Genomic DNA, 26,667 nt, shown 5'->3' with positions numbered 1-26,667 from the left:
AGTACGGCCATTCTTATGTCTTCATGAAAGGCTCGATAGCCATGTACACCTAGCAGCTTTGGGATCTGTACTTTCCTATTAACTACAGGGATTTAAGAGAATAGGATACAGCTGGCTGAATGTGTCAACCATTGAGAATGTCCATGATTTTATTACATGGTAGTTAAGGATTCATTTAAAGTCTCACCTCCTAAAAATAAGTGTTGGTATGTGCATTTTATTTAAATAAAAAAGAGTTAGCCTTTGCAGTTGGGAAGGAAAGCTTGAAAATATGATCTGACTGCATTCTAGAAGCTCAGAAATCAGAGGATCAATAAAACCAACTGTGAGGTCCCCTTGAGACTGTCACCCATTGTCATGACCATTCCTCTGAGCCCACCTACCTGGCTTCTGCAGTGCCCCACCATCCTGTCCTGCTGGGCCTGCCAAGGCGCAGAGTTGCTACCCTATCTCCCAACCCGCAAAGTAACACAGACCCTGAACCAGCTCAGCTACAGGCACTTGTGAGCTCCCAAGAGCACAGCCCTCAATAGGAATCAAACCAGCAAATGAATCCCTCCTACTCTGTATACAATTTCTACATGGAGGAAGCTCATAAGGTTCACTCTATCAATGAAAGAGAATATACACAGCTGTTTACTTCCCCTTCCCTCCCCTCCAGGTAACAATTATTTACTCTGCAAAAGTGTTTTTATTAAGTACAAAAAGTTGGATTTTAAGTGGTTGCAAGTGGTGACAGACAGATCAAAGTAAGTTATTAAGCAAAATAAAACATGGCAGCTAAGCCTAATACATTAAGGCTATGTCTACACTGCAGAGCTATGTACCAGAGGTATTCCGAAATAGCTATCCTATGTCTTAACAGCACGCCCATTATTTTGAAATATAATGGGCTTGCTATTCCAACGTCCCTGTAAATCTCCTTCCACAAGGAGTAGAGGACGTTTCGGAACAGTGGGTTGTTTTAAAATGAAATTACATTATAAGTTATTTTGAAATTGACTCGAAATAAGCTCTACAATGTGCAAAGCTCAAATTGCGTCGCTTATTTTGAGCTATGGGTGCAGTGTAGATGCACCCTAAGAGAAATAATTACAAAACAGAGTTCCTCTATCTAATGCTTAAGTCAGGTAACATTCTTCAAGTCAGAGCTGACCTTTTCTTCCGACCTGAGCCCAGCAATGCTCCTCCACCCCTCTCGTTACAGCTCTCCTTTCTTCCCCCCACGTGTTCTTGTGTATCCTCGTAGGGTGGGGAGGCAGTTTTAAGGGCCAGCTGAAGGCCCTCATTGATTGCTTTGCATCCCTTAAATATAATTTCCCCAGGACAGGAATCCTTTTTCAATTCTACTTTCTCCCCTCTGGAAAAGAGAAAAATTCAAGATGGATTCCAACAACAGATGGCATGGTCACGTGTCTTAGTGGACCAACCACAGTTTGGGCTCATAGGAAAAACAAAACCAATTACAATTATTGGCTTGAGCATTGGGCCATTAAGTTCCTTAAGTGCCACTAGAAGATTGAGAATTAATACAACAGGTTTACACTTCATATTTTTAACTGTATATACAAGAATGACACATACACACATAGAATATATACATTCAGGGGATTATATGCTCTTGAATGATAGGTTTGTTGTACAGGACTGCATAATTTGAGTTATGCATATTCATATTCAAAAACATATTTCCATAAAAATACAGAGGGGTAGCATCCTGCCAACCCCAAATTGATTCTTATAAACCCCTCAGCATTAAGCCCATCTCTTGAGGAGCAGCTGAACAGTTGGGGTTGACAGCATTGTTTTTTCCTATCGACACACAGTCCTGTCTTACGCTGAAGTTAAGACATTTACGTCCTGTACAAAGCAGAGTCCAGTGCCCAGACTTTCATTCCCTAGAGGAGTCTCTGAACTTAGTTAACTAGCCCCTGGTATCTGGGATCCCCTCAGCCATTCCCAAAAGCAGCCTCTAAGCAGATGCATGCAGCTCTGTTTGGCCACATCTCAGCAGCAGCAGCAATTCTGCTTCAGTTCTCCGCTGGAATAGAAGAGATTCTTATTGTCTGAGCAATGAATCCAAGGACTGGAACAGGGCAGTAGGTAGGATGAGGGCACAGCAGATGGCTTCAGCTGAGAAATTCTCCACAGGCTTTGATGCCTCTCCCAGCTAAGCGAGAAAATAGTGCTGGAGTGGCATTATGGAGTGAGTGCTGGACTACAAGGAGCTCTCTCAGAACTCTGTCTACTGTCCCACCAAGAAACAGTTTGGCTGCAGCCTTTCTTTTATGTGCTGTCTCTCTTACCTCTCCCTGTCTCCTCCCCAGCATTGCTGAAAGCACAGGAGTAACAATGCAAAAGCAAGCCTTTTCAGGAACACATTGTACAGGCACTGCCTATGCAAAATGCCTCATCAGACTGAGACAATTCCCAAGAGGGTGGGGCTAGATCAGGAGTAATATTTATAATAGGTCCATCAATGGCTATTAGCCAGGCAGGGCAGCGATGATGTCCCTAGCCTCCGTTTGTCAGAAGCTGGGAATGGGCAGGAAGGGATAGATGGCTTGATGATTCCCTGTTCCGTTCATTCCCTCTGGGGCAGCTGGTGTTGGCCACTGTCAGAAGACAGGATACTGGGCTAGATGGAACTTTGGTCTGACCCAGTCTGTCCGTTCTTATGTAAGTTCTTATTTTTCTACCAGTGGTTATTGTATCCCTTCCCCCACGTTCCTTTTCTTCCTCATGTATTTTGATGGTAAGGTCTTGGGGAGCCAGGATAATCTATTAGGCTACGTCTACACTGGCATGATTTTCCGAAAATGCTTTTAATGGAAAAGTTTTCCATTATAAGCATTTTCGGAAAAAGCACGTCTAGATTGGCAGGATGCTTTTCCGCAAAAGCCAATCTAGATGTGGTTTTCCACAAAAAAGCTCTGATTGCCATTTTCGCGATCGGAGCTTTTTTGCGGAAAACAGTACTATGCTGTCTACACTGGCCCTTTTGCGCAAAAGTCTTGCGGAAAAAGACTTTTGCCCGAACGGGAGCAGCATAGTATTTCCGGAAAAGCACTGATGATTTTACATGAGATCATCAGTGCTTTTTCGGAAATTCAAGCTGTATTGAATGTCAGATGATTTTGCGGAAAAACTTGCCAGTCTAGACACAGCCTTACTGTATATTTGTACAATGTTTAGCACAATGGTCTCCCACTTCCTGCTGTCCCTTATGCATGGCTATTGTACCAATAAATAACTCCTTAGCCATCTTGCACATTTGGTGTTTGTGTCCAGGATAAAGTGGGCTGCAGGGGAAATGATTAAAGAGATTCATCTTATGACAAAGTGCCAGCTTCCTAAAGAGCCTGCTTCAGAAACGGATCTGCGTTTTTACACAGAGCAAGAAATCATTTTATTTTTTTATTGTGAGCACCCCACCACCATGCTCTGCCTCCTGTGGCAGAGGGGTATAGTAAAACTAGGTATATAATGGAAAGCTTTCATGCCAATTACATATACCCAAGAAGCACCAAAAAAAAAGGGCAGGTCTTTAAAAATTTGGTCATCCTGCTTGGCATATTCAGAAGACAGACACTCTCCAACCAGCAAGCCAGAATATTGTGCCAGGTTCTTTAGAATAAGCCACAACTTGATCCTGAATAAGCCATATATGATGCAGTGTGTGAACATTTTATTATAACTTTGCCTTAATACAAATTAAAAAAACAAAAATAAAACCCTTTCTAGCAAGGACCCAGCATGCAGGAATTAGAAGTCCAGATTCAGAGAAATACTTAAATACAGTAATTCCTCATTTAACACTAGATGTTTCAGAAAACGATCGTGTTAAGTGAAAACGTGTTATGCGGGGTCAATTTTCCCATTGAAAATAATGGAAAAGGTGGGGGTTGCGTTTCAAACGGTCGTGTCTGTTGGGACCGGGACATAAGGTTGGGGGAGAAAGGGGCCTGGGTTACAGCAGGGAGGGGAGGTGTTTGGCTCTGGGGAAGGAAGGGGGAGGAGAAGGGAGTAGGATTATGTTGGGAGCATGCCCCTGTGATGGGTCTGCCGGGATCTGCACTGCGTCTGGTGAGAGGGGGTTGTTGGGGAACGGTGCGGCGAGCGGCGAACCTTCCACCGCTTTGCAGGGAGGCGGGGGAAGCCCCGTACAGCCGCTGGCAACGGCCGGCTGGGGAAATCGTGTTATTCCGGAGATGGTCATGTTATTCAAAAAACTTTCCCTAAAAAAGAAATCGTGCTATCGCAAAAACGTGTTAAGCGGGCACGTGTTAAATGAGGAATTACTGTACATGCTCAAGTCCTCCTAATATCTAATTTAAGCATATGTGTAAGTGCTTTGCTGTATAGGAATGAGATTACTTATGTGCATAAAGTTAGACACATTCTGAAGAGGACACTTCACAGAACTGGGGCTTAGTACTTGTCTTTGTCTATCTTCTATTTATAAATACTGCTGCACATGTTCACAAACACAATTACGATATCAATGTAGCATAAGAAAGTGGCTAACACAAACTATTTATTTCTTTTTCCTTCAGGAGGAGTCCATATATTGTTACACTTGGGGTGAACTTAGATAGAATATTCTTGTACAAAAGAGCAGTAAGAAGGTTTTACACGTCCTAACATTCTGAAGACCTTTTAAAGCCTTTAACCTTCTCCCAGAACACCCAGTGATTTCTTTAGGAATTCTTCCTGTTTATAAAGTTTAGATAACCCAACCAGGAAGCAGCAATAATGCATGTGATTTAGGTCAATTGTACATGAGCAACAAATCATGAAAAAAAAATACCATTCATGATCAGTTGGTTGAAAATTATTAATTTAGTTACAAATAGCAAATCCTTTAGTAAAGAGCAAACCTGTTTGAGCTGAAAGAAAGCCTAAATTTGTCATTCAAAATTATTTGCAGAAAATTGTCTGTTTCCATGCATGTTAACACCTAACTATTAGGATACATGATTTAGAATAAATCACAGCTGAGGACATCTTATTTCAGCCCATAAAGAAGAAAAATTGGGTTTTTTTTCTAACCTTTTAGTCAAGAGAGCCCTTCTTTTCTTATTCTTTGCTACAGCTGGTCAGAACATCTGACAAAATGAAATACAGTTTCTTCAAAGCCAAAACATTTTGGGGAGATGAACTGGTTTCAACTGAATTATCACTAAGAAAGTTTTTGAAGTCCTGGGCTCTGGGATTCTTCTGACCAAGAAACCCTCAAATAAAAAATCTGAGCATTTTGTTCTGAAAACAGCCATTTGGATAAAATCCCCATTATAAAAAAAATTGCAACATTCCAGTGTGGAACAAAATTATCAAAACCTTGAAAACTGTCTCAAGCCAGAATTGTCATGTTTTGGGCAACTGGGTTTTTCATCCTGTTTCTCACTTTTTTTTTTCTCCACTCTTCCTAATGATCAATGATACAAAAGGACAATTTACATTCTGATCCCACAAGCAGTCATGCATTTGCATAACATTACACACGTGAGGAGTCCCACTGATTTAGTCCTCAGGAAAGGTGGAGTATGTGGTTTTGCGATGGTATCCTTGAAGTCAGAAATGGAATGTGCTTCCTTGAGCTACAATCTTGTACAGTTTGAACCTCTCTTGTACAGTCCGGAACTCTCTGCTCTGGAAACATCCATTGTCTGGAATTATTTTAGTTACCTACTTGTCCACTTTTCATGGGTGTGGCCAAGTTTCCCATGGTCCCGTAAAGTTTGTTTTCAGCTACCAGTCCTGGCTCTCAGTGTTCTGTGCTGTTATTTAGCTCTAATTCACCCCTGACTGTCCTCTAACAACAGCCCAGTAAGCACTAGGCGTGTTCTGGAAAATTATCTGGTTTGGAAACAGGTTCTGAGAGTGCTGGACTGGAGAGGTTCAATCTGTATAAAACTCCCCCCCCCCCCCTTCCCTTGTGGCAATTCAGCACCATATCGCCCCCTACTGAGGGGGATGACTAAATGAGCCTTCGTTAGAAGGCCAATAAATTGTCAGATATTTCTGTATACTAGTGTAAACATTCTGAGCAACGTATTATTTTGACTGGCTCAGAGGACTATAGAAGCAAAATATTGCCCCAGGTAGAGAGAGTTCCTGAGATGCTGAAATATTGCTAGATGCTGGAGGCAAAATGCACAATCAAAGGAATCTTTGTTACCTCAGGCAGTTCTGCTGCTGCTACCTCTGGGGAGAGTCTGTATTTGTTTATTGTCCAGAGTTTCTTTGGTGGCTGTACACTTTCTGTGCAGGAGATGATCACCGGCATATAAACATTTCTACAGAGAAACATTTACACACCGCCCCTCTTGATGGGCAAAATAGCCCTGAGCTGCAATATTCAACTCTGGAGTCTGAATTTGAGTCTCACAAAGTTTGAGTGTATTCCAGATCTGGAGTTTTGCTTTGAATCTTTGTAAGCTATTACGGAGGCTAGCCATGGAATGCACATGCAAGTTCAGACTTTGAATGTCAACAAAGTCTGCCGTGTTTAGAGCCAATATTTTGATTCCTGCCCATTTAAAGACTCCAGCAGAGAGAAACAGCTAACCTTATAGTCACTTCCCCACCACCACCTCTAGAGCCTGGAGCTGTGAGACTAGGGATATTAACAGGTAACTGGTTAACCAGTTACTTGGTACCCAGGAAGCAGACCCCTGCCTGCTCCTGCCTCACCAGGCCCCCATTCAGGGCAGTGAAACAGAAGCCCTTCTCGGGGTCAGAAGAAGCTGGGCTGGAGTAGTCCCTGCCAGTGGTGGGAGGCCGCTCAAACCCGCTCACCCCCATTTAATCAGTTAACTAATTATATGGGATTTTACATTCCTATTTCAGATCTCCAGAAGTCTCTTTACTCCAGTAGGCAATACAGAGGGAGGAAATCAGTTGGCTTCTCTTGTGGGAGAAACATGGAAAATGGCCTGTGGTTTCAGTCCACTATGATCAATGGCTTCTCAGGAACCATTCTGCCTTTTGGTGAGGTGACTAAATTTTAATCAATTTCACCGGATAAAAAAAAAATCCCCAGTGGAAATAAATATATTGCTATGAACTGGTATAAGTGTGTGGCCCTCTGCCTTCCTCCTCCTTCCAGGATAAAAACAACTACCCCATGTGTCATAGGCCCTATACTGCTAGCTGCTAATCTTAGCGTTTTTCCTGTGGCTGAAGAGCATGTGCTTTTGGAACTTTAAGATCTGTATTGTTCTCCCTATGTCTGAGAAATACTAAGTAGCCAGCAAGTACATCATAATGACAGCCATGAAATTCTAGTGGGCACAGATTTTGTAATACCCGTAATAAGTTGTTGGTTTACTAAAAAGTTTAAACAGTGTTTGGCAGCTAGTTCAGCACAGATACAGCAAGCAGCTTAATTTAGCTTTGTATAAAAACCAGAGAGCATTTGAAAACATGCCACCTCTACAACAAGACTTGTGGGTAGATTCTTAATAAGATGCAACTGACTTTGGCTTTGTTACAAATGCATTAGGGTCATTGCACTGTTGTGCTAGATAAGGGGAGTTTTAGTTGACCTTTCAGTTTTCCCTCATTAATCTGAGTAGCTGTCATTTATTTTTATTCCCAGCTTTGAACTGATTGCATGGTGGCCAATGACAGTGAACTGAAAGCCTATTTAATAAGTGGAATGTAAGCTGTAGTCCAAGAAAAGTCAAACTTTTATGAGGGTTTTTTTAGATCACAGTTGATTAGTGTCATGGCTTATAAACAATCCAAAAGAATCATGATCATGACTTATTCATGCAGCATGTTTCATCCAGAAGAATCCCAAAGCACTTTACAAGTTTTACATTGTAATCAGTTCATACATTCACCTCCAGTAGTCGAAAGGGGTTATCTCTGAACAGTGCACAGCAGTGCCAGACAGTAGTTCCGTACAAAAATTGTGGGAGTAGGAAAAACTAGCTCGTCCACCTGAAAACATAGGAGGGATTTAAAGTAGACAGAATATAATTACTTAATTGGAATTTGAGTAGAGCAAAGAAGATACAAGAATGGTGAAAACCTTTTATAATACCCAGAGACAGCTTTTGTAACATGACTGGTTTTCGGTTTCATTACAAATTCCAATTTTGCCAAAATGTTTGTGATGAGTTCTGTGATATGTCAAGACCCAAACTACAAAGGAAAGAATGAACTTACCAGCTTCATGGGGGAGGGATGAACACTCTCTCTTTGTCCAATGAGGCAAACAAAACCTAATACCAAACTTTAGGTGTACTAACCTTCAGGGACCAAAAATAAATACAGCTGTGCCCGACACAAAAAGAAGTTGCTTACAGCATCAACGTGCAACTAAATTCTAGTGTGTGACAGTGTGTCACATACTCATTGATCATGTGTACCCCGATCGTATGCATTAAAAGTTCCCTAGTGAGCATGTTTGGAGCAATTACTTTCTCAGGGTGATATTTCATATACTTGTTTTTGTGGAAAAGTAGCACAGAACCTTGATTTCTCATTCAAGGCTGTGTCCCCAGCAGCAAAATACCTCTGCAGATTGTAGATTTGCATTTTGTCTGAGACCTGAATCAGAACACTATCTACTGAATCTGCATCCACTGAATGTAAGTTTTCCCAATAAGTACCATCTCAGTTTGATGTTGCTCAGCATATGGTATGTGATGAGATCCCAGCTCAGAGTAGCATGGTAGCAGTAGTACAAAACAGATAGGCTGCACCTAGACTGGCAAGATTTTCCGCAAAAGCAGCTGCTTTTGTGGAAAAACTTGCCAGCTGTCTATACTGGCCACTTGAATTTGCACAAGAATACTGATGATCTAATGTATGATCGTCAGTGTTCTTGCGAAAATACAATGACTCTCCTGTTTGGGGGAAAAAGCCCTCTTGCGCAAATGCTTTTGCGCAAGAGGGCCAGTGTAGACAACTGAGAACAGTTTTGTGCAAAAAAGCCCTGATGACGAAAAAGGCGATCGGGGCTTTCTTGCGCAAAACCGCGTCTAGATTGGCATGAACGCTTTTCCGCAAAAAGTGCTTTTGCGGGAAAGCATCCATGCCAATCTAGATGCTCTTTTCCGCAAATGCCTTTAACGGAAAAAATTTCCGTTAAAAGCATTTCCGGAAAATCATGCTAGTCTAGACGCAGCCATAGGGCATATCTACAGTAGAAGACTATTTTGAAATAACTAAAATCGATTTAATAACTCCCGAAAGAACAATGTCAAAATAGCGTGTCCTCACTACGAGGAAGCCTCGAAATCACTCAGAGGCAGTGTCCGTTAATGTGGACACGCTATCTCAACTTAGAGCCCCAGGAAGCACTGAGGAGTAATTAATATGAATTACTGTGGGTAGAAGTTATTTTGAAAAAGCCGCACTGGAGCATCCACACTACCGCTATTTCAAAATAACTGTTTCAAAATTAGCGTTATTCTTTGAGGAAAGCAGGAGTACAGACTTTGAAATAAACGGCCCATTATTTCAAAATAACGGGCTTAGTAGCGTGGATGTTCCACTTATTAATTTGACCTAAGGCGAGTTATTTCAAAATAAAACCCTAGTGTAAACCAGAGACTAGTGTGTAAGCTTGCTAGGACCGGGCTGTCCTTTTACTCCTGTTTATATGACAGTTGGTGCTTTGACCCTCAGTTTCAGCCCTGTGGTCCTCCTGCAAACCAATTAGGAAACAATAACAATAATACAAATATTGTAAAGATTATATTAGGTGCATAGAATAATCCTAAGGGTGGAAAATAGAGTCTGTGTCTTAAAAATCAGCATCCTCTTGCTTAAAGCTACAGCATGCATACGGTTAAAATACATTGTAAGAAAGCCTATTTAATTCGGCATTCTCTCTAAGGCTAATTATTCTTTCAAAAGTGCATTTATTGTTTCATGAAATATTCTGAATGGACAAAATGCAGGACAATGTAGCACTTTAAAGACTAACAAGATGGTTTATTAGATGATGAGCTTTCGTGGGCCAGACCCACTTCCTCAGATCAAATAGTGGAACAGGCTGAGAGACCAGACTACAAGCAGAATAAGCTTCATACATTGAGTTGCTGTGAAAGTGTCTTCGACTTCATGCAGCCCTCCTCATACGTCTCTGCTCTGTTCTGTAAGGTCCACCCTTGCATGCGGAGGTGATGAGTTGAGTCCCTGACTTTTCTAATTACACTAACAACAAATCAGTGCCAATTGTGTTTGGACACCTGCCTATCAGAAGCTTGGCCAAGATGCCTACTTATTACATGCAGGCAACCAAATAACCATTGAATAGCGATAACTTTCTGTTTCTAATTTCTGTTTCTAATTTTTTATCGGTGTTGGAGTTTAAATTCATATTTTAAAAATTTTAAATATTTTTCCAGAGTTGCATGTGCAGTGGATTATGTCATCAGTAATCTTATCCACAGCCTAGAGCTGGGAATATGAGGGTTGAAAAATGAGGTCTTTCTATAGAAGAGGGCAGCAAAATAAATGTTATTCCCCCTAAAATAAGCTTAAAGATAGTTGCTTCCCTCACTCTCCGTTCAGGAACTTCCTTATCTAGCATTTCCCCCTTTTTTAGACTCTGCCTGCCTGCCTCTGGTGAAATTAAATCTTGATTAATATACACAGTACTTGTCCTTTGTGACTCTTACAGTTAAGAAAGGACACAGAGTCCTGAAAGGAATGCCTCTGAGGATTCCCCTAATGAAGTGACAGACATTAAGGTTTCTACTGCTTGGATGGCCTTACAAATGCCTTTATCACCTCCTCTCTAGGCAGGTAGGATGAGGAGGTCTTGTTTCACAGTCTGACTCATCAGCCACTTCTGAATGTTGGCTGTTAATCTGAAACACCTGACCCTCATCTGCTTTCTCCCCACACTGACATTAGAAAGAGAGTAACTTGGTCTTGAGACATCTGGAGTTTGACAGCACATATGTCCTCGGCCTATAAAACAATATATCTGTCCCGAAGGCAAGTTGTTCAACTGTCTCTAATACATCGAGTAAAAACAATTAAAAAATAACAAAGCCGGCATTTTTAGGCTCCCCTTGACTTTTCTTCTTCGGGTGTAAATCCACAGCAAGTGAGCGCATAACTCCTCATCCAGTGCTAATTCTGATACCCTTATGCACAGAGAGCCTGACTCTACAAGTCCCACTGACGTCAACTGAATAAGGTACCCTTCAATCAGGGTAAAAGGATAAGAATCCATCCCTGAGATCAGCGTTTCAACTCCAATGATATTTACTTACTGCCGTTTATCATAAATTAAGAGACAAAAATCCATTTTTATGCAAATGGCCTTTCACGAGACCTTTTCTGGACACTGAAATGGAGAAATGCTGCCTCAGAAGAGGAGCATCGGAATTTACCAGATTGCAGAAGATCTGCCAAGTTTCTGGCACTTTTGCCTCTCCCAAAGCCAGAGAAAGCAATACTGGAATATCACGTGGGCTGTGTCTACACTGGGCCACTGATTCCGGAAAATCAGCCGCTTTTCCAGAATAAACTGCGAGCTGTCTACACTGGCCCTTGAATTTCCGGAAAAGCAACGATGCTCTACTGTACAAAATGAGCCACTATTCCAGAAAAACTATTCTGCTCCCGCTCGGGCATAAGTCCTTATTCCGGAACACTGTTCTGGAAAAGGGCCAGTGTAGACAGCCCAGTAGTCTTTTCCGGAAAAAAGCCCCGATCGCAAAAATGGCGATCGGGGCTCTTTTCCGGAAAAGCGCGTCTACATTGGCCACAGACGCTTTTCCGGAAAAAGGGCTTTTCCGGAAAAGCAGCCTGCCAATGTACATGCTCCTTTTCCGGAAAAACTGAAAACAGAATAGTATTCCGTTTTAAGCAGTTCTGGAAATTCATGCCAGTGTAGACACAGCCAAAGGGATTAGGTTAAAAGAAAGACCGGCAGCCTAAGAAGTATATGTTACGCAACTGTCATTTCATCTTGAAGTGATTTTCCTTTACAGCCTCATTAGAGACACCACAATAGCACAGCGGGGCTGGGAGGACATCAAACTAAGGTGCAGTGGTGCCTCTACTCATCGAAACTCTAGGAAAAACGGTGAACATGCGAACGTGCAACTCTCAAAGGGCCTGTACAGCACGAGTAAAGCAACGAGCACCTCAAAGAGATTACACAGCACTATTGCACCAACACCCACCATCTCTTGGACTCTTCTCAGCTCGGATTTGCTCAGAGAGGATATGCAGACAACCGATGAAAGTGTCAGTGTGAATTTTTGCCAGCATCTCTCTCTCCTATTATTATTACAGGTTGGCATCTCCAAAGTGCAAGGAGAAGGTGCCAAGCTTATCACTAACCCACTTCTATAATTTACAACCTGCACAACCGAGGGCTGAAAATCCAGCAATTTTGCAGGCTAATTCTGGGAAGCAACTGTCATCCCAGCACCAATTATTAAAGCCACTTGCACACACTAAAGCTATAAAGATTAAAAATATAGCACATTGGTCATTAAATATGGATGAAATCATGTAATATGTATTATATACCAGTACCAGGGCCAGCCGTACCAGCTCTAGCTCAACCCTATAGAAGAGCCACAAGCCCCAAGTCCCAAATCAGTGTGCGTTTTGTCAAGCAGAGGAACAAGTTTGTCATGCAAAATAAACACAGCTGTTCTGAGTGCCGACTGTAGCTTTCAGGCAACTGGCTAGGACTAGAAAGTGCTTTAGGAAAATGTGTTCCTCAGTGAAAGCCTACTGCCTCCGCACATACAGTACGTCCGCTTCAGCTGAGGCTGTATGAGTCATTTCAAGGACGTGGCCTGTTGTTGTTTTTCATTTTGTTTGCTGATTATTGTATTCCCCCCACACCTCTGTGCTCCATACTCTGTCCTGAAACTGGTTCAAATGGCTCCCTGAGCTGCTGTGCTTGGCATGGATTAGTGACCCACAAGCTCTCGTCAACACGGCTGGCTAAAGCTACTTCATGTTTTAGAAAGGCTAGATTTTATTAGTACCTCAGGCTTCATTTTGCTTTTTTAATGTAATTGTTTTCCTCTCTTTCCTCATCCAACTCTCCGGAGAAATTAATCATTTTCTCTGGTGCGAAAAGCAGGCGTATCTTTCAATCTCTTCAGCTACTGCATTGCATTCCCGTGGTCTAGGTGCACACGCCTATGGACCCACATCTGCACACAGAGCCAGCTAGTGCATCTTTCTCAGTTCACCCTCAGGTTTTTCTGATAAGTGCAAGTCACATGTTGCCAGTATGAGACTCAAGTCTTCTTTAGTCCAAAGAATGGTCTAGTGGTAATGGTACAAGCTGGAGACTTTGGAGAGAGAGAGAGAGAGAGTGAGTGTGTGTGTGTGTGTGTGTGTGTGTGTCAATTCTCTGTTCTGCCACAGACGTCCTGTGTGACCTTGGTTGTGTCACTTGGGCCCAGATCCTCAACAGTAGTTAGGTGCCTAACTCTCATTGTTAAAAATCAGCTAGGCCCCTAATGATTTTTTGAGGATCTGGGCCTTAGTCTCTCTCCGCCTCAGTTCCCCATCTGTAAAACGGGGATAAAAGCATTTCTCTTAGGGGTGTTACGAGGGTAAATAAATTAAAATGTATAAGACCCTCATATTATTTTTAAAGATGAAGTTTAGAGTTATATACAAATTATTTGTAAAAATGCAAAGTAGCTCTGAGAGACAGGTTGCAGGGAAGGATTATAGGTCACTTCACACTCCTTTCTTCAGGCCTTGTTTTATTTTTTAAAATAAAAAAGCCTTCTGGTTACTAACCACCTAACTTCAGTAGTTGGGCAGACACCTTTATAGTCTTCTATAGTCATCTTTTTGGTACCAGTTCCCCCTTTCCTTTTATAACCCGACCCAGATCAGCCATGTGATAGGCAGGAACCTGGAACAACTTTAAACTTTGTTGTGAGGTCATTTTTGCATAAAATGGAGCTGGATAAAACTTGACAGCTATGATTTAAATTAAAACCACCATTTTCCAGCCCTTTCCAGCTCTTCCCCCTTTGCAAAGATAAGCTTTGCAGTGTGTCTTGAAAGTCATCAGATGACGGCTATTCCAAATCAAGGGGTGGGAAGCAGGTGTCAAAACATTTTTTGCACTTTGGATTGAAGCCCTGAGTGCCATTAGATTCTTACAATGATCTAATAAGTCTGACTGTGGTTAATTTCCCCATCTTTAAGTGGGGCCAATCATGCCTGGTAATTTCCCAGTGGGACTGGTGTTTAATTAACATGTGTGAAGCACTTTGAAATCCTTGTAGCGAAGGTGGGCCAAGCAATAATTAGAGGTGGTCCAAGAATGGGGTGACATTTTTATGAACATTTCATTCAATTTTTTTCATTGACTTTGATAATTTTCTTCAAAATTTCAAAACTTGATACACGTCCCTAGTAATAAGTTGTTATTTTTAGAGCTCAAACTAGCAATGCAAGAAGTTTCAAAACTACAAATGTTTCCAAAGTAAGGGCTAGATCAAGGCAACTTAATGCATGGTCTGTGGGCCTCATGCAGCCTGTTTGTTTGCGGCCTGCGGTGCAGTTTGGGTTTACGCGGGTAGGAGCCAAAACAAAAAAGTAGTCAATATAATGGTCTTCTGTTGATATGCGTTTTAGTAGTTAAATTTCTGGACTGTCATTGGTCATTAAAAGTGCTGTCATGTGGGTGGAAATTGGGTAAATATTGCATTTTATTAATATCAGCAGAACTGATTTACATGGGGCCTGTATGTTGTGTAGTCTTCCCTTAATCTTTGTATTAATGCCCATCGGTGTGCAAGAAGCTATTTGCATATATATTTGCATGTATATGCAACCACACTAAAGCTGCAGCCCTCGGTTTGTGCTGTGAGTAGCCCTGCGGCCCCTGGGGCTTCCAAACTTGAATAGCCCTGGCTAGATTATTCAGCCCTCACACAAGTACTCCAATTGAAATAAATAGAACTAATCAGCTAAATTAAGGGTCCCCTTCATGAGGAAGGGTTTCCACAAACCCTAACAGTCAAATTGCAAACCCCTTACTACTGGGCTCAGCTGGTATTCTCACAAGAGTTGTACTGAATTCTCACAAGAGTTTGTACCGGGAGTGTGTAACTCCCAGTGAGAGTAAGGGGTTCGCTCTCTGGTCCTGAGGCTCCAATTTATGAAGGGATTTAAGCACATGCTTAATGTAAGGCATGTGAGTAGGCTCAGCCCCAACTTAATCATGTGCTTAAAGTGCTTTCCTGGTATTGGTGGGTCTACATCGGTGTTTCTTAAATTTGTTAAGACCAAGGAACACTGAACAATAATTGGGGGGAGGAGAAGGTTGCCTGGCCCTTTAAGGGTGGCCATTTTGAATTCTGTTCTCCGTGGCACACCTCCGACTGCCTCACGGCTCACCGGTGTGCTGCGGAACACAGTTTAAGAAACACTGGTCTACATGATCATTCTTAAAGCGTACCTGCTGGTTAGGATTATTAAAGTGGTATTTACTCCCTGTTTGAATTCTAGGCTCAGACATTTGTTCACTCCCTTCTGATTAACACTTCAGTTTAGCAAAGTATTTCATCAGGCATCAGTGGGTTCATTCCTGTGCTTCAAGTTAAGCATGTGTTTGAATACCTTACTGCTGAATTGGTGCCTATAAAAGGTAGAACTGGTCTGCATTTTTAAAGTTTTACTGGCATCACTACGTCAGCAAAGGGCATAAGTTTTTTGCCATCGTACATATGCTCTAAAAAGCCGCAGGATAGGGGCAATTACAATGTAAAGCACGTTATACCAGTGTGGCTTGTTGCAATTTGTATTCCACCTGTATAATCTACACTGCCATAAACACTTCCATACTGGTATAACCGTGTCTGTACTGGTGTGTGTACCCTGAGGGGCAGTGCTAGGCCCATAGTGGCTCCAGTAAAACAGCAACACTTCTAAGCATAGCCAGGCTTCCCACCAAAAGGGGAACAAACGTTGTGGTGTCTTAAGGCATGTTTACGCTGCTGTCTGAGAGGCGGACAGCAGCACAGGCTGGCACACCCGCACTAGCTTTAATCTATCTTGCATGGCTAAAAATAGCAGTGAAGATGCCACAGCATGAACCCCAGCCTGAGGTAGGGGCATGAGTAAAAATCCAAGATTCCAGGCAGACCTGTAGCCAGTGCTGCTGCATCTTCACCTCTATGCTTAGCTGGGCTCACTTCAGTAATGCTAGTGTTTGTGGGCCAGTGCAGGTTACAATCACAACTCCGACAGCATCCTCACCTGAGCAATCACCACTACAATTCAACTGTTGAGCCCTGAACACTTGTAGCAAATTGCTTGTGCAATCCACACACCCAGGATACATCTACACTGCAGGCTTCTTGTGCAAGAACTTTTTGTGGAAGAGATCTTCCACAAAAAGTTCTTGCACAAGAGTGCGTCCACACTGCCATGTGCTTTTGTGCAAGGGATGTGCTTTTGCGCAAGAGAGCATCCACACTGCCATGGATGCTCTTGCACAAGAAAGCTCTGCCAAGCCATTCTCAGAGTGGCCATCAGAGCACCTGGGCTTTTTCGATAGGTGTTTCTTGCACAAGAAACCTCTGTTGTCTGTCCACACATGCCTTTTTGCACAAGCGCTCTTGTGAAAAAAGGTTTTTTCCTCGTAGAAAGAGGAATAACTCTTGCACAGAAAGCCCTGTCTTCTGACAATCTACTGTACTTTTTCTTGCGTAAAACGCTCTTGTAGTGTGGATGCTCCGTGAGCTCCATTTTTGCACAAAAATGTGCTAGTGTGGGTCACTGTTCCATGCAGTGACACTTAGAGCATTTACAGCAACAGATAAGAACAAGAGATCTCTACTGAAAGAGCTGAGAACCAGCTGGCTTTTAGCTCAAAAAGATAGAGGCTCCTACTCTAGGGGTATGTCTACGCTAGCCCCCTAGTTCGAACTAGGGAGGATAATATAGGCATTCGAATTTGCAAATGAAGCCCGGGATTTAAATATCTCGGGCTTTATTTGCATATTCCCCTCTGGCTGCCATTTTTAAATGCCACTAGTCTGGATTAACTGCCCGCGGCTACACGGGGCAGTTAAACGGTAATTTGAACACACTCTTATGTAAACATGTCCCTTTGTGGCACCACCTACGCTGTAATAAAGTCTGCACTTTTCTCTTTTAACCTTTAATGCTATTACAAACCCTTAATATATTGCAGTTAATCTTTGGTAGTGTATCTTCCTGATCTGTACAGTGCTAACAGAGTATTGAGGTTCTGGAGACTGAAATTCCACAGAAAGGACTCAAGACTATTTTTAGTACACCCTGTTTAGAGGTAGAGTATGTGGATATGTAATGTATTTGTGAATATATACATATGTACATAGTTTGAATTACCTGTTACTCCTCCTGGAATGAGGTGTAACAGGTAATTCGAACTAAGTCCTTAGTTCGAATTACCGTTTAACTGCTGTGTGTAGCTGCGGGCAGTTAGTCCAGACTAGTGGCATTTAAAAATGGCGGCTGGACGGGAACATGCAAATAAAGCCCGGGCTATTTAAATTCCGGGCTTCATTTGCAAGTTTGAATGCCTACATTATCCTCCCTAGCTCAAACTAGAGGGCTAGTGTAGACATACCCTAAGCTCCAGAGGTTCAAGGTTCAAATCTACCTGGTGGTGGTTACACTTGAAATTTACAAAGGGAAATAACTCCCAAAATTTGATAATTTCTGAAAACCTATGCTTTCACACAGAAAGTGCGCTTGCAGATTTACTATGAGTAGGGAAAAAGACGAAATTTGTTGAGTAAATTGCTTGCCAAAAATTATTCTCGCAGCTCTAGTTAGCAGGAGTTAGCTTGAGATCATGGATAATTTATTACCCACAAATCTCTGCCTGGATGGGGCAACATAAGTAATTTGGAGTCCATAGCCCTAATTAGGTATCATTTAATGGACTGGTGCTCATTCTGCGATGGCACAATTCAAAAGCAATTTGTTTAAGTTGTGCGATCCAGTTGCAAGGTGAAGGAGGTTTTAATATCTAATTCTGTATAACAGACTCCTTCAATTGTATGGAGGGACTAGGTGAGGACCTAGCAGCAAATGTCATGTTACAACTCACATGGGCCATTCCATCATTAAACGAGAGGTGTCTTCAGAACATTTAAAGTCCATAAAATTATTATTATTGAGATTGTTCTATTAAATAACGAGTCATTATTTGGGATGGCCAAAATCATTTGAATAATGTTAACCTTTGATTAAAACTTAAATGGAACTAAATCTCTTTTTTCAAGATTCAAAAAAAAATTTTTTTCCCTAGTAAATTATTTTTCCATGCAATTCATCTCTGTACTTCCTGATTCTTATGAGGACTGGATGTGGAAGAAGAAAAATACTGTAAGAAAGGGTGCTTTCAATATATTTCTGATCCAACTAGAAGAATTAAAGCACCCAAAATTTCATAGAAAACTTGCTCTCATGTATCAGAGGGGTAGCCGTGTTAGTCTGAATCTGCAAAAGCGACGAGGAGTCCTGTAGCACCTTATAGACTAACTGAAGTGTAGGAGCATAAGCTTTCGTGGGCAAAGACCCACTTCGTCAGATGCATGTAGACTACATGCATCTGACGAAGTGGGTCTTTGCCCACGAAAGCTTATGCTCCTACACTTCAGTTAGTCTATAAGGTGCCACAGGACTCCTCGTCGCTTTTGCTCTCATGCCATTTGTTGGACCTAACTAGTTTTAGATAAATTATTTAAATTGGACCTACAAATCGTTTGAATTTCATTTACCACTCTAATTATTGTTTGCTGGTCTTCTGTATATTTTGACATGTGATATGGATAATTTGTGGCAGTTTTTTAGCTTTCGTTTTTTGAGAAACATTAATTATATTGTGAGCCATCCCCATTTGCCATCCCTCCATAATTTCCTCCAAAACTGTGAAAATTTAATTCAGTGAAAATTGTAAAAAGATGCTTTAAAATTAACATCAATATTATCCTTCTAAATTATATATAAACAAATAGCAAATTCTGGCAAGGTTACTGATTGGACCAGTTACCCAACCAGTAACCCAACTGAGGATTCAGCCCACTCATGGAAGGATTGGAAATAATTCCATGAGATTGATGTGAGCAATCACAACTAACAACACAGCTTGAATTTTGCAATCAATCGAGAGGATAAAAGAAACCTCCCAAAATGTGTTGAGTAAATCTGAATAGCAAGCAAATGTGAGGAAATCACAGTCTGCTCACAGACATTCTGTGAGTGGCGGAGGGTGGGGGAGGAAGATGAAAGCTGGGATTTTCAAAGGAGTTAAGGGACTTCGGAGCCCACATCCCGTTGAAATACTATGGGAATTGGATTCTTAATTTCCTTAAGGGTCTTTTCAGAATCCTACATCAAATTAACAGAATAAATTGTTCTCTCAACATGGAGCTATTCTTGCATACTGTATTACAGCTTGCAGCCTTTCTAATAAAGGCCTAATTAAGAGGGATAGCGTGGCCTAGGGATTACAGCACTGGACTGGGAATCAGAAGAGCTGGGTTTTGTTCTCAGTTCTGCCACTAGCCTAGCTAGGTGACCATGGGCAGGTGACCTCACAACTCTAGGTCTCACATTTCCCGTCTGTAAAATAAAAAGTAATGAGACTGACTTCCTTTGGAAGTGTTTTGAAATCTACTGATGAATGGAGCTATATAAGGCCAGGTGTACGCTAGACCTGGAAGTTTGGCTCCAGGTAGGTAACTCTGGGCTACAGAGAAGATGTAGCTGGAGTTGGCTTACCTTAAGCTGAGCTTGGAGCCATTCCCACAGCAGGAGGCTGATGGGAGCAAATGCTCCTGTCGGCTTTCTCGCAAGAGGAGCAGTACTGATGCTGGTGGGGGTGCCCTCTGAGATCGATTTATTGAGTCTTATCTGGACTCACTAAATCGAGCTCCAGAAGATTGATCGTGGCAGTGGCGATCTTCCATAGAGTGAAGACAAGGCCTAAGAGTGAAGTGTTTTTGCATTGACTTTAATGACTACAGGATCAAGCTTTTATTGATTGAGCTACTATTTAATATTTTGTTTTCTTCTCCTTGGCCAATGTATGGCCTGCCCGCCCTCTTTTCTTCTTGCAGATGTGCCAGCCCTGTTCTGAAAGCAGATTTTTTTTCATGGGCTTTTCCATGGTACTTCACGTGTGTCTGGCTGCTTCAGAAATAGAAGTAAATTTATTTTCACAACATCCCTCTAACACAAAGAGGTGCTAGTATCCCCATTTTATAAAAGAGAAACTGAAACATGGTGAGATTAAGGTAAACAGGGTCACTAATTTTGATTGGCTAGTTTGGGAAATAATGCTAAATCTTCTGAAATAGGCTACTTTGCACTTTCTATGTTCAAAGCCCAGCGCCTATTGACTTCAGTTGCATCTCTGAATTCTCAGCAAGTCAGACCCCAGGGTTTCGAGTTGGGCATCCAGAACATGAAAAACACAATTAGTGGCCACCCGTGAAAAGACTGGTTTAAGTGTTTTCACAAGCATCACACATCTCTCTAACTGAGGTAGGGACAGAAGATAGTGCTCTTGCACAATGTTTAACTGCCTTAATCAAGAGATCATATTTGCTCTCCTGTAGTCCCCCGTCTCATTCATGACACACTTTTCTACGAGAAATGAGCCAGGGTTGCTACAAGACAGCAGCCTCCTTCATGACAAAACTTGCTTCATCCCTAGAGCAAGTCCACGTGGTGCACTAGGATGGGGGTTCTGTGGAAAAATAGTATGTGATCAAGTCCAAAATTATTATTATAATGCTTGTACACAAATAGGGCCAAATTGAGGTTGGCAGCATTAAATCTGGTGTTGCTTAAGTTTTGAGTGCTTGACTTTGCGACCTTTAACATTCTTTCAACATAACTTTTTATGTGTATTGTGGAATATAAAGTACTAACGTTTGTTAGAATACACAAAGCTGCAGAATAGAGATTGCTTTATTATGGTTCATTTTATAACAAGTTCTTATTTATTTTTAAAGGAAATCTATAAAGAAAAAGTCTGGGCTTGCTGATGCTGCACACATGTAGTAGCGAGGATTCATTCATTTGATATTTGGCATAAAGATTGCTTCCAGATTGCTAGAGTTTGGGTAGAATATCATAACCTGTCAGCAGCATGGGTTTGTGTGTGGCCAAGCCTCAGGGTTTTATCACAAATGTTGTGATGTGTTGTTTCCCAAAGGTTCGGCTCTGGAAGTCAAGGGACAATGTGAGAATCTGTTTTCATTTTTTAAAAGTTCTAGCCCTTACGGTTGCAGAGAAAAGCTTGAAAGGGTGAACCCCAGTGGCTTAGGAACCACCAGGCAAATTAAAAGAATAAACCAAGAGTTTTGTTTGGCTTTAAACTCATGATTTTAAAGCCAGTCTCGTGATTTTTGCAGTGGCCTGGCTAATGGATCCTGAACACTTGAGGCTAGCAGTACTCAGGCTAACTCATACAAGTTGTACACGTGGATTAGTGCCACTTTCTCTCTTGTTTGCAGTGTGCTTGTAGCCATGTTGGTCCCAGGATATTAGCGAGTCAAGGTGGGCGATGTAATATCTTATGGTGGTCCATCTTTTGTTGGTAAAAACCATATGCTTTTGATCTATGCAGAGTTCTTCCTCAGGCCACTGCCCAGACAGCTCTGTGTAACTTGAAAACATGCATCTTCAAACAACACAGGCTGGTCCGGCAAAGGACATTAGCTCATCCAAGTTGTCTCTCTAACGCCCTCTCTTGTAAACAGGAAACAAGGACTCTGATAAACATGCCTTGATGAAATCTTACATATTGCTTGAGTAGCCATCATTTTAAAATAAAAAGGTATTTCCTCACATCATAAAATCCTAGGGCTGGAAGAGACCTCAGGAAGTCATCAGGTCCTGCCCCCAGCCTAAGGCAGGACCAATCCCAATTAAATCAACCCAGTCAGGGCTTTGTCAAGCCGGGACTTAAACACCTCTAGGATGGAGATTCCACCCTCTCCCTAGGTAACCCTCTGGCAGCTGGTGCTTCACCACCCACCTAATGAAATAGTTTTTCCTAATATCCAACCTAGACCTCCCCCACTGCAACTTGAGACCATTGTTCCTTGTTCTGCCATCCATCACTACTGTGAACAGCCTCTCTCCATCCTTTTTGGAACCCCCCTTCAGGTAGTTAAAGGCTGCTATCAAATCCCCTCCCCCCTTCTCTTCTTCACACTTATTAAGCCCAACTCCCTCAGCCTCTCCTCTTAGGTCATGTGCTCCAGCCCCCTAATCATTTTGGTTGCCCTCCGCTGGACCCTCTTCAATGCATCCACATTCTTCCCAGGGTGGAGGGGCAGAACTGGATGCAATACTCCAGATGTGGACTTACCAGTGCCAAATAAAGGGGAATAATCACATCTCTAGATCTGCTGGAAATGCTCCTCCTAATGCACCCTAATATGCCATTAGCCTTCTTGGCTACAAGGGCACCCTATTGACTCATATCCAGCTTCTCATCCACTGTAATCCCCAGATCCTTTTCTGATGAACTGCTACTTAGCCAGTCAGTCCCCAGCCTGTAACTATGCTTGGGATTCTTCCGTCCCAAGTGCAGGACTCTGCACTCGTCCTTGTTGAACCTCATCAGATTTCTTGTAGCCCAATCCTCCAATTTGCCTAGGTCACTCTGGACTCTATCCCTGCCCTCCAATGTATCTACCTCTTCCCCTAGCTTAGTGTCACCCACAAATGTGTGCAAACAAATCCTTACTGGGACGAGCTTTAGCTGGTATGCGTCACTGGATCTGTGCTCAGTTTAGCAGCTCAGAATCTGGCCACAGATTTTTGTAATGGACAATTAAAACTGTAACCCTAGAGATGTGCACATTTTAGCTGCCTCTGGTAAAATGTGCACTTTTGAGTGGTTTTTAAGATTAGGGTGACCCTATTTCCCACTGTGGAATACAGGACACCTGGCAAAATGGCTTGTATTCAAGCAAGTTCAACTGCAACTCGTCAGACGACCACGGAACACAAAAGTTCACATTAACAACAGGTTGAATGAGGCCCCATTACAAAGAAACACGGCATGGTTGGATTGTTTTTATTTAGCTTCTTGTCTTTAAAACTTTAAAACATTCACACCCCCTTACTCACCCTACACACAGACACAGATGCTCTCTCTCCCATGTACCTCTCTCATATGGGGCAAGGTGGCCAACCTATCCGGCTCTATGCACCCCCATGCCTAGCTGGGCTGCTAGGATGCACCTGCCTTTTGTAGTGCCTGTGCTGCATCTTGCCTAGACAACACATGGGGGGCAGAGGCGGGGACAGAGGGTCTCATGTCTCCCATCCCCACATTTCTGCCAGGGTTCACATCAGAATGGGGCCAGCAGCAGCCTCTCAGCACTGTGTAGGAGGGAAGAGATGGGAGCTGCTTGCAGCTGCGTGGGACGGGGCATGAAGAAGAGATGACCTGGACCTTGTTTTTGCAGCCATCATCTCTTCTTCTCTCCCCTCTGAGGCTTGTCCCATCCTGCCCGAAAGGCAGTTAACACGTCCAGGCTGCTGCTGGCCACCGACATAACCCAGCCACGTCCTGTGCCCTGGCTACAGTGCAGCAGGAAGGGGTTAAGCCCTAAGGATGCCTTGTGCAGCGGGGCCCTGGGAGCCTGACTGTATGGTCTTCAATGAACCCAGCCAGAAAGATGACTCCGTAGGGGACAGTGCTTAGGGGATGGAGCAACCTCATGCGCCCTGAGGGCAGGACCTAGGGCTGGGGTGGAGAAAGAGGAGTGTAAGCCTCTGCCCAGGGGCTGCTATGGAGCCTGCAGGTGTGGGGCTTGAATAGGCTGGAAATTGCTTCCCCCACACCCGTGTTAGAGCTGACCCTGAGGGGAGGAGAGGCCTCCCCTTGTCAGTGCTGTGTGGAGGCTGGCTCCTCCTGGCCAGTGTCCTGGACCAGAGAGTCTTGGGCGCTTTTAGGGTGCCAGCCAGGCCAAAGGCAATGAGGGAAGGAAGGATGCGGGTGAGCTGAGAGGTCTGACCCTGGGCTGGTTCTCAGCACAGCCCCGGGAGTGGGATGTGCCCTACTGGAGGCACATGGAGGTGCAGTGGCTTTGGGAAGGGAGTGAAGGGGCGAAGCAAGGAGAGGACAGCAAGGGGGGAGCATGTAAAGTACCAGTGGGTGAGATTCACCACAGCTCACAACTAATGCCGGTCCAGACACAGGATCGGGAGCAGGGCCTGCTGGCCCAGAGCCAGCACACAGTGCGGGCTGCGCTGATAGGCCAGCTGAGGAAACGGAAGGCCCAGCAATACTACATCTTCATCCCGCCCCCAGTCTTGCACACCCCCCATCACTGGCCACAGGACCGCCCCCCAGCCACCAGTAGTGCGTGGGCAGCTGGCAAGCAGGGAGCCAGACAGCATCAGGAACCACGAATAACCAATGGGGCTGAGGGGAGACGGAAAATAGGGGACAAATTGCCCTTTTTGAAGAGAAAGTTGGGACACGTTCAGGAGGGCTTAAACATGGGACTGTCCCTTCAAAAACGGGATGTCTGGTCACCCTATTTAAGATGGTCAATGAAAGGGGAAAAGTCCTGCATTTTCCATCACTGTATTTCTACATCAATGGCATGTTAATTCCTGCCATCAATTTGCAGTAGGTGATGCAAATGTAACTTTGTTCATGCTCCATTGCCTGGAATCAGCACGCACAAAAGTCAAGGCAATGCTACTGTTTCTAGAAGGCAATAATGCAACTTCCGTTTGCTCCACACACAGAGAATTGCAGCCGGCGATTTGGTTTTTATCCAGATCTCTACAGACAGATTAAAATAGGGTCATCTCTCATTCTTAGGGATTCAATGCTTCTGCACAGCTGCTGTAGCTGGACTCCCACCAGCACAGAGTTGTATCAATCATGATAGGACTGTATTTTTATGCTTGAAAAGAAATGAAAAAAAGAAGAAACCCCCCACCCCCACAGCAAATACAATCTGAATATCACCCCGGGTCTTTTCTAGCATTGTCAAGCAGAGAAATCTGGAACCCACAGTGTTAACATCTATAAGCTGCACCAACAAGGGAATATATACTGTTAAATCTTGGGAGTTATTTAAAATGCCAGTGAGTATAATAGCAGTGCTCTGAAATAACCATTTCATCTGCCTACATTACTCTAAAATTAATGAATAATGAAGCGATGCCCTTCACATTCTCTTCCCTTTCCATTCCAAGATATATTGATCAGATGACATTTATTTAAGTTTGGGATAATGTATTAATTTCAAGATAATTATTCAATATACTTTTGTCACTGTTGATATGCTTCAATGTCATCCAGGGGCCGAGGGATGAATAAACTGTTATCTGACATTGCTGGACAGGGTTCTAGAAATAAATGCAATTTTTCTCCTTGAGAAAAGTCTTAGGGTTTTTTTTGTGTGTGGAGGGGGTAGGGGAGAGGAGAAATAGGGAGGGTGTTCTGTCAGAGTAGAGGCAGGCTAAGAGGATAAGGATAAAAAACAGAGGGTACTGTGGGGGCAAACTGCTCTTTCGTTGTCACTGGGGTCAGACTGATGCTCAGCAAAGCTGACAGAGCCCCTCCTTAGTGGATGCCACTGCAATATTAACACTCATTTGGAGCAGATGTGGCTAAAAGCATGAAACATTGAACAAACAGCTGCCACAGATCCAGTGCCATTGCCGGAGCGCTTCTGTTCTATTAATGCGCTGCGTGGCCAAGGCCGGCAGGGCAGCCTGTATTCCCCTCCGTTCTGTAGCAGAGGGTTCAAGCAATGGCGTCACAGAGGGGCACGATCCTTTTGTGGGATTGTCACCATGTGGTGCTCAGACCTCTGAGGAACCACAGCAGCTACGACTGTTCTTTAACCTCCAGTCATTTCATCAATGTGATTTTATTGCTGATTTATTTTGACACCCCATGGCTAGCTACTCTTTTTAAAAATCTTTGCGTCCCCTCCTGTGGCACCTGTGGAGGCCGACAGCCCTACGCAGACAGGCAGGTCAGATTCGGAGGTAAGTTACCAGCCTCTTAATCTGGAACAACTCCCTTGGAGCCAAATGGAGTTATTCCAGGTTTATGCTGGTGTAACCTATGGATTGAGATATGGGAACATGGGGCTTTCTGTCTCCAAACACCTCATAGATTATGGGCACAGGCCCATGCGAGGTGCCAAAAGACCTACCTACTGGCCCACCTAGAAAACCCAGGGAGAGTGGAGGGCCCTGTCAGCACCAGGAAGATGACATGGGCCTCCCTTTAGAGAGCTAAGCGTATGTCTACACTAGCACCTTAGATTGATCTAGGGAGGCTAATGAGGGTGACCGGAATTGCAAATCAAGCCTGGGATTTAAATATCCCCCGTTTGATTTGCATGTTCCCGGCTGGTCACCATTTTTAGAAATTGACTAGCCCGAAGTAACTGCCCACGTCTACACGCAGCAGGGCTAGCTTCTGGTCTTCCCTTTGTGCTGTTTTGTTCATCGCAGCAGTGCACAGTAGTCCAAAGACCAGGGTTTCTGGCTGCCTAGCCTAAGAAGAATTGCTTGGAAGTTTCTGGCTACAGTAGAGGTTTTTTGACCATTCCCTTCCCAACCCTTGTCCCAAGAAGAGGGGCTATAACAATAGGGGTACGTCTAAACTACATGGCTCCGTCGACGGAGCCA

The 26,667-nt window shown here is 43.2% G+C and overlaps 1 long non-coding RNA gene across 5 annotated transcripts in view; it reads left to right on the top strand.

Moving 5' to 3' along the window:
- The window catches only part of LOC142829526 (uncharacterized), a 129,042-nt gene that overhangs the window by 40,352 nt on the left and 62,023 nt on the right, over positions 1-26,667 (top strand). Inside the window, exon 3 of one of the 5 annotated variants that reach the window (XR_012903976.1) lies at positions 5,096-5,346. The exons of the other annotated variants lie outside the window; for them this stretch is intronic. This is a non-coding gene — a long non-coding RNA (uncharacterized LOC142829526). Of the gene's footprint in view, positions 1-5,095; positions 5,347-26,667 lie in introns of those variants that run through there. 5 annotated transcript variants of the gene reach the window in all.

Source organism: Pelodiscus sinensis, chromosome 5 (assembly GCF_049634645.1).
Source record: "Pelodiscus sinensis isolate JC-2024 chromosome 5, ASM4963464v1, whole genome shotgun sequence".
Classification (NCBI taxonomy): Eukaryota; Metazoa; Chordata; order Testudines; family Trionychidae; genus Pelodiscus; species Pelodiscus sinensis.
The sequence above is the reverse complement of the archived record's forward strand: the minus strand, read 5'-3'. Positions and strand labels throughout refer to the sequence as shown.